The following is a 9,611-nucleotide window of genomic DNA, read 5'->3' on the forward strand; positions in this document are numbered from 1 at the left end:
CTCAAGTCATTCTAACTGGAACAATGACTAAGACAGCAAAAAAATCCAAATAAACAGCTACGTCTTCAAAGGACACAGTTCATACTTGAATAAGACTAGATTTAGAATGCCTCCGTGCCATTAGTCATGCAATTCACACAGCAATCACTGGCTGAGCAGTGAGATTAGACAAGAAACTGCGTGCTTTGTTTGTTGTTCACGTACCTGCTCTGTACGGTCAGCTCGAAAGAAGGGATCATATTCCCCGTAGTACTGTAACAGCCAAGTTTGTTAGTGGTTTGGAAATGTAAATGCTTACTGAACCTCAGCAAAGACAGCAGATGAAGACCACTGACCCTTCCCTGCAGCAGTGTACACGAATCTAGTCATTGCTACCAAATGCCTGCATTGAGATTTCTGTAATCACCTCCAACACTGGCATGCTATTAGAGTTATTAGAGTGCATTAATTAGAGTACAGGCTCTAAGGGCTAGAAGGAAACACACTGGATTCCTTTCTCTAATCCAGCCTTCCTTTCTCTTTCCCAGGTAAAGGGATTAACTCTCCTCCCACCATATACAAAGGCACTATGAGGAGCATTTGCCTAATGAAACTTCCTGCTGTCTCTCCTCCAGGTCCACTGTGAAGGGAGCTGGAAGGCCAGAGGCTCTCTCTATCTCTGTGCACACCTGGCTGGCCTCTGGAAACAGATAACTAGAGTAGTGTAGAGACTGTGAGGAGGAGATATTCTCAAACGATGCTGGAGAGAGAGGCAGAACAAGAAAGTCGTTGCTCCAGATAGCCTTACCAGGAATTTCATTGCTAACCAAAATCATAAACAGGTCAGTGTATATGCAGGAAGTGCTAAGTTTAACAACAAATCTGTTCTAAGATATGTCTGATGCCAAGCAGCGGACATTAGAATACGAGAAGCTAGTTAAAATGCCACGCTTTTTAAAACCTGCAGGTGAAAAACCTTGAGATATCTCCTCTAAGCTGTTATCCGGAGTTAACCCTCCTGTGAGGCAAAGCACGACAGTGCCATTGTGGGTATCTGGCTTTTAGTGCCACCCCTACCACAAAGCTCTCCTCATATTCATTGTTTTCATCAGTTCCTGCCTTCAGCACCGTCGTCTGCCCATCCTCAGCAGCAGCTTTTGAGAGGAAGAATACAAATGCAAAACTTCTACAGAATGTGTGACATAGCATGTTCATCCACCAAAAAAAAAAAAAAAAGAAGAATTTTACTTAAGCCAAGATGGAAATGTGACTTTCAATTACATTCTTTCTGACAAGAGCAGAAAAAAGTTAAAGGTAAAACTAGGATGGGAACGATATGCTCCACTAGTTTATCTGCCTTTGGATACTGAAAGCAGTAAGACTGGATAGCAATGTAATACAGCTCAGTGTTTAGAAGGTATGGATGTTTCAGTACAATATCTATACTTAGATTAAGATAGTAGAGGTTGAGTGTGTGAATTTAAACATACATTCCAGGCCCGTTTGAGGCTGATCATGGGCTTGAGAATATATAAATACACACACACACACACACACAAATATACATGTATATTTATATACATAAAACCCAAACTATCCTGTTATGATTGTTCAGCTTTCCAAGCTTATTCACAGACTTAAGCTTTGCTGTTTACTTCACCAGTTCTTAAAAGGTATGTGTCCTTGCATGCTCTCTGCCTGTGAAAGAAGAACTTCAGCAAGGAGTGTGAGGTAGCACTGCCATCCAGAAAATAACTCAGCTTGAGGTAAGTTGGGAATTTTTAGCTGCAACTGGTATCAGTAGGCCAAATGCACGTACTTTTGAGTCTTAGTAGCGTCAATACTGCAGAGATGTGAAATGTGGTTTGTTTTTTTTGTTGTTGTTGCTGTTGTTAAATTTTGCTATTTATTGTCTCAACAGAGTACCTCACATTTTTGTAGCCCAGAGAGTTTGCGATCTTATTCCTATAACCTAGAAAAAATTTTCCTTACCAAGTGCAAAAAATTAGCAAGCTGAGGGATGCACACCAAAAGACAGTGGAGAAAAGGCTCCAGAAATTGTTACTATGTGCCTTTGTTCCTTTTGCTAAGGCATGCTTCTGCTCTCACATAAACCTTACACTGGCTTATCTGAAGTCAAACCTGTTGAAAGCGACAGTTTGCAGCATATAAGGCAGATCCTCCTTTAAATCAAGTAAATGTAGGAGTTCATGTTTTAGATTGACAGGCCAAGATTTTCTAATTTTTTTTTTTTTGGTGGCTGCTGAAGTTAGACTCTTAAAATTGTGTTAATTTTTTTAAGTGGTGCTTTTAACTAACTCAGTTTTCTAGTTAGCAGGCCTAATAACAGCACTGGTCTGGTGATGCTTGACATGCTTGAAAGTCATGCCACTTACCTAGATGCTTGGATATGACCTTATAGGCCACACATTTGGCAAAGGATGTTAGAAACATTGGTCAAAGCTAAGGCTTCACTTGTCACAGAATTAGTTTCTGGTAGCTCCAGATTGCTTCTGGAGCTTCTAGAGAGTTTTGACTTTTTTGTTCTCTTAAGTGTAGTATTATAGTTGTTCTATGCCCCTGCATAGAGGTTCTCTTCTTTATCTATAAAGTGGATAACTCATGAGATTTTGAATGCAGTGTCATTGATCAAAACATACAGTAAAAATAGATTTTCTAAATGTGTATTAATGCTTCACTCTTAGGCAGTGAAAAGCCTAATCCAAAATATGAAATGTAGGACATATTTCAAAAATCAGGACTGAATTTTGTTTGTCCATACTGACTTTGCCAGCCCTACTATCCCCAAAACCCCAGTCTTTAATTTCCCTCACACACAAATATCCCTCCTTTTTCAGCTTCTGTGGATATAATACAAGCCTTTGGCGTTATTTAAATAACCACAGTGGATCTAATCATCACTAATTATCTTTCACATAACCCTACTGATTCAAGAAACTGAAATAAATAATTGAAGAACTAATAATCTAAAAACATTTTCAATTTAATATAAATAATAGCTTTTTTTCATCTAATGAGCTATAATGGCTGCAAGATGTCTGGCACCAAACATGTACAGACACTTCATTTTAGAGATAAGGTCAATGCCTTCTTAAAATATTGGAGAATACTACATGGCCTCTGAGGCCTGAGGAGGAAACAAAGGGACAGAAGAGAAAACTAAGAGGCGATCTGATCAACGTCTGTAAGTATCTGAGGGGGGAGTGTCAAGAGGATGAGGCCAGTCTCTTCTCCGTGGTGCCCAGCAACAGGAAAAGAGGCAACGGGCAGAAACTGAACCACAGGAAGTTCCACCTAAACCTGAGAAAAAACTTCTTCACTGTGAGGGTGACAGAGCATTGGAACAGATTGCCCAGAGAGGTGGTGGAGTCTCCTTCCCTGGAGATACTCAAAACCCATCTGGATGTGATCCTGGGCAATATGCTCTAGGTGACCCTGCTTGAGCAGGGAGGTTGGACTAGATGATCTCCAGAGGTCCTTTCCAACCTAAACCATTCTGTGATTCGGTGATTCTGTGATCCCTGAGAAGCCATCCCTTCCCTGCACTGCTTCCTACTTACTTCTCATGTACATACTATCTTACTTCTTATGTAGATAGTTTCCCGCTCCTGCCTTGCTGCTGTTAGCTTTCTATAGCTCATTTTATATTTATTTCCCTATTTTTGGTTCCTTCCTTTTAGATACCAAAGATAGTCTAAGTAAACTCAGTGAGAGAAAACAGTCCATGACTCTCTGCCACGTATAGTGGCAGAAAATGACGAAGCTTGTGATGGTTCAGTAGTATTCGAGTCTAAATGCATATCCACAGACCGTATAATATGTAAGCTCTCCATAAATCTTGCACTCATACCCATATTGACCAACCATTTTCTCTTGGGGGTCTGAGGGCTGGATTAATTCTGCATCTGGAATTAATGCTTCCTCAGGAGATAACAGGAAATAACTTCTGGATTTGCAAAATAAGTTATTTGCTTCTAAGACTTTCTTGACTATCCAGCACTTTACTTGAGTAAGTCTGAAGGACTACATTGGCCAGCACTAGATATGCTTTCTGATATCATTTCCCATCTGCTCCCACCATGGGGATTTTCCAGTGAATTTTCTATCTTATACTAGAAATATGTGCTCTGTGGCTTCAAACCTAGAGGAAAGACTGCCTGACACACAAAATAGAAGGGAGTGGCATGGTTGCACATGGATTTCAGAGTGTGACTAGGGTAGGCAGCCAGGCCCAGGAGCTGGGATATGCTCCTGTGTTCGTTGCAGTAGATAGACAGCAAGAGCATTACCACTGACTTCAGTGGTGGGACTTATCATCCAGAGTCTTGGGGGGAACTCATGCTGGCTACACTAACTTGCCTCTAAACCTAGACCCACTGCACACCCTAGGGTCAATGAATTTGGCTTCACCAAAAGAAAAAATCAGTAGTTGTATATTATAGATAAAAGGAAAATTGTACCCTAGACAGGGAAAATAAGAAAGCCCTCAGGAGTTGCTAACCAGTTGCAAAAGTAGCAGGTCACTGTTTCCCAGTGTTTCCACCTATGAATCAGAAAACTTTTCAATGGCTGTTCACTTCAAAGGTTTGACAGAGAAGGCAGAGATCATCTAAGAGTGAGTAATTCTGGGACTGTATTGCTTTAACCATTCTCATTTCCGCACACCTCATTACTCTTCCTCACCTCCTACTCCCTGTGTCATGTTTAATTTTTCTATTTTTGGTGCAAAGCTATCTTTTTTATTATCTTCATAGGTTTTCCCAGCATATCTTCAGAAACTCAGAAATGACAATGTTATCATTATGATTATTAATATCAACAGTTATTAAGAACAGCAGTAAGCTGAAATGAATAGGCTGCAAACATCTTCTATTCTGAGGAAGTTTAAAAATTGCCTCTGACATGATCCTGGCTAATTCAGATTTTAACATCCAATTTCATATCCAAACAGATGGGTCGATAATTTAATGTATAGTGTTGTTAATCAGACCAGTATGAACAGACTTCCTTATCCTAGCAACTCTTTTTGCTAGACAGAACTTCTTTTGGACTTAAATGGATGTTTAGTGGTCTGAAATAATGCTAACAGGATAAGTCTGTGCTCTAAAAAAATTTAATCATCAACCACACTGGTTCTGCTGATATACAAATGAGATTCCCAAAACATACCAAAACATAAAACATATATGATGAAGCACAAGCCTGTATATCATAAGTGTTGCAAAGCATGTCCGTGTGCTTTACCTGTCAAGTAATTAGCAAGAGCACCAACTCCAAAAATGTAAAATAAGATATATTAGAGGCAAGTACACTAGTATATGCCATTTATCACATACTTTAAAATGCAGCAGGTGAGAGAGAAAGCCTTGTCCCTGGTTTGCTGATTTATTTCAGACGAGTCGCTTCATCTTCCTGTGCCTCAGGTTCCTCATGTTAAAGCAGGGATAATGGTGCTGACTTCCTTGTACACTGCTTTGATAGAGCTAGTGATATTTCTCATTTACCTCGTGTTGGGCATGCATGTGCTACTAGGAAAACTCTTCTTTGACTTTCCACTGAAGTCTGAATATAGCAGTGATAAAATAATTTAAATCTGTGTTCCTGAATGTCTCCCAGAAGACAGTTTAAGAAAGTCTGTGGCTGGCTTGATCTCTCAGAATGTATTGATTTTGGAAAGAGCAATTGACTGGTAACTGCTGGAGAAACATGCTTCTTTTCATCAAGAAGGTAAGGCTACGGCAAAAAAGTTTAATTATTAAAGTGTTTTTACTTCCCACACAGAAGACTTTCACTCAAGACTAAGTCTGAGAAATTGCTTCAAATTGCAATATTAAGGTTTATTTTCATGGTTATCTCATGCAGTTCCAGGCTCATGCTACAGCCCAAAGGGTCTGTCCTACCCACCCTCCGCACCTGGTTTAGCACCCTGAGCTCTTCCTTCCTGCTATCATCTGTTCTGGACTCTCAGTATCTTTGAAAAAGTGCAGGTTCTTAAACCATTTATGAAATCTAAAAAATCATATGCGCCTCTCTCACAAGTAAATACATGCCCACTTTTTACATAATAAAATGTATATAAATAATATATATAAATAATATAAAATAATAATATAAAATTGTATAAATAATTATGCTTAGTTCAGAAAGAAAAATTGTGAAAATATTTAATATAAACTTCTAGACCAAAAAAAAAGAAACCCCAAAACCACAGAAGGAAACTCTGCAAAGAAATCAGACTGAAGCAAAGTAAAGTAAAATAACAACAATAACAACAAAACAAAAACAAAAAAGAGTTAAATTGAAAAATAGAAATAAAAAAGAAAAACTTTATAAGATATAATCAATATTATGAAACTGAGGAATTAAATGGGATAACTTAAAAGTGACCATTACAGTTAAAGAAATATCAGCGTTTTACGTTAAAAATTCAATTAAGGCATCTACATCAGTCTGCTCTGTAACAGTCTAATACAATCATGAATTTATAACGAAGCCAGTTCATGGTTTGTCAACCTACACTTTTCTACACTTCCTTTTAAAAATGCATTTAGCTACTTTTATATGTTTTCCCCTTATAATAGCACTTCTGAGCTATTGTGAGCTTTTGGCCTAAAAACACAGATACATTAGTGTTAGCCATGTGTGAAAACACTAACAACATGCATCTGATTGAGACTTGTAAGTGTCTGACCATATCTGATAATAAACAGAAATAAATATTTTGTGATATTTTGTGAAAATTTTTGTCTTAACTGAGTGCTCTACAAAAAGAAAACATTGGAAATTCACTAGCTGGGCTACTATGCTCAGTCTGAAACCCCATTTCTCTGAGATCTTTAGCATTTCCACCTGGTAACCTCAACAGCCTGCCTGAATTGAAGGAGCCCCTGGACTTGGTGATCACCTCTCCATGAGCAAGGCTTCTCTGCTCGCCAGCCTCCAACGCGAGGTAAACAGTGGCACTGGCGTTGTGTTATCAGTAATTTTTCATATGCAATTCAGTTCTCTCTTCATCATCAGGGATTACTTCCTGTTTCGTCTGTGTACTGTGAGGCAAACAAGCAAAAAATATGTATCTAATAGCCTTTTTTTATTATAGTCATATCACACTGTAGGATAATACTGATTCTTCAGTCCAGGTATAGGGAGAATAGGCTTATGAATAACCTTAAGAGGAGCCTAAAATCATATTGATTTAATCTTCATGCATTTTATAAATGAAAGCTATTATTTGATCCATTTTCTTCAATGAAGAGCACTAGTTTAGAGATGCAATTAATCATCACACAGTACCGCCAGAATTTTTATCAAGAGAAAATTTTCATCACATTTTGCCACACATATGAGAAACAAGCAATTGCACTTAATCATCCTAAAAATTAAGAAAGTTTATGCTGAAGAGAAATGTACAGGTATAGAGCAGTATCTTATTATCATTATTATGATTGCTGCCATTATATGTTTCTTATGCCACTAATTTTTTGTATGTGTCTCCCTTTCACTGAACATCTAACAGATTCTGAGAAAAAATCAACCTTTGAGTTAGTGAGACGTGGCCAGTTTACAGAAGGGATACCCTAGTGCATTATTAAGATTTTTCTCAGAATATCAAAACTTTCAGATTATCAACATTTTCTCTGAATAAAAAAATGCCCCTAGCTTTGCCCTGATAAATGTATTTATTATTATTTCATCATGTCATTATTTGTTATTTCCAATTCTTATTTACTAGGGCCTGTGAAGCTCTGTCTTGCTCCTGCATTGTGCATCGTGGAAAATTTAAAAAATGATGGCTCCCCAATGTCTTTAAGTAATAAGATAAATTGTATTTATGAACAGGAAGTAGAGCAGACACTCTGAGTGTAGATTTGTTTGTTCTGAAATTCAGAAAGATGTTGGGTACGTGCTAAAGAAGCGAGGACAGTGGCTGACCAACTGGGGATCCTGAGTCGCCGTTGGCCTGGCACAGAGGCCCTCTCGGAGCAGCTCCGCAGCCGAGACAGGCGGCCTCAAGCCAGGCACACCAGTAAGTCATGTCGGGGACTGTGCCAAGAGGGGATGCAGGACCAAACTTCTTCCTGGGACAGGTATGTATATGTGAGAGTAGACCACATCTAATCACATCCATACCAAATATAGGTGAAGTAGGTTTGAATTCTGTTGCAGGCTTAGTGCAAATGATGCAATCTTAGCAATTTAAGAGCTTAAGGATGATTTTCAAAAATGACTCAGGAACAGTCTTTTAAAAGCATTGAGACCAGTACAGTGGCCAAAGCATCCTTGCTGGGGATTTTCTAAAGCACACAAACAGATTAGTTACTTCCCTCAAATGGAAATGAATAGGAACTGGACTTTTAACAGGCTTTGCAATATTAGTTAGTGACTAAAAGAATTTTTAGACACCAAAATAGGTTTGAAAATCTTTCCGTAAGAAGAAAAAAGAAATTTTTATTTACTGCGTTGTATGCCAATTATATTTCAAATTATACAGCTCAGGTTACACAGTTATCCAAGGCCCTTTGGATAATTGCACCCTTTAGCACCATTCTGTAAGGTGCTAAAAGGTTTAAGAGAAAAAACATAAAAACCTTCATGTAAAATAGAAAGAAGAACAGAACAAACTCCAAGGGTACAAAATGACAGCTAAGTGGATGCCACCAATTCTGCCCAATTAACCACAGTGTTCCCAAAGGTCAGTAGTTCAAGATTTCTTCTTCAAGCTAGATCAAACTATTGTAACTTTTTTGATCATTTTTGTTCAGACTAAAATATTTTTTTAAAATATTGATGTGTAAACTATATTTTAGGAAGTTTGAAAATTTGTTTTGAAATTGCATTTCAAATTGCATGTAACAAATTTTCATGTTGAATTAGTGTTCTTATTTATGCTTAATGATGAGCTCATGCATACTGTTCTTTATAATGAGATATGTCACCGAGAGATATAGTATAATAGCTGAGAGGGGTTGTTTACGGTTTTCCTGGGACTATTATTATTGTTTAATTTTTTTTTATCTTTTGTAGATAAAATTAACCTCTATTCTGCTGTAATTAAAAGAGAATTGACACAAAAAACTGAAATACTGTGGTCTGTAAGAGAATATGTACATATATAGCTATCACATACAGTGATTTCTGGATAATGTAAATAAAATTGTTTTTATCAGTCTTCTTTCAAGGATACTCCAAAAATCGTCCACTGACCCAACCTTTCAAAGGTCTATTGAAAATAATTTTAAAACTACTGATTTTGAAGTCTTGTTTGCCATTATATATATTTCCACAGCAGAGAAAATACCTACCTAACGCTGAAATGTCAGAATACTGGTTCACTTCAGCTACTGACTATTGCATTAGTAATACAGAGTATTTTATGTTTTAATGCAATAATGATAATATCAACATGGTATGAAATATTTTAAAAGTACAAAAAAAATTTTAAAAATCCATAAAACAAAATAGAAGTCCACACCAAACAGCTGAAAAATCTAAACAGAAAAATGCTTTAAACTGGCATCTTTTGGAACATTTGCTTCAGCAACAAGTCTGAAAACGCCTATTTTTATTTTTGACCTGGCCCAAAAGCAAATTTCACATCATCCAGAGTTTCC

This window comes from Struthio camelus, chromosome 2 (assembly GCF_040807025.1).
Source record: "Struthio camelus isolate bStrCam1 chromosome 2, bStrCam1.hap1, whole genome shotgun sequence".
NCBI lineage: Eukaryota > Metazoa > Chordata > Aves > Struthioniformes > Struthionidae > Struthio > Struthio camelus.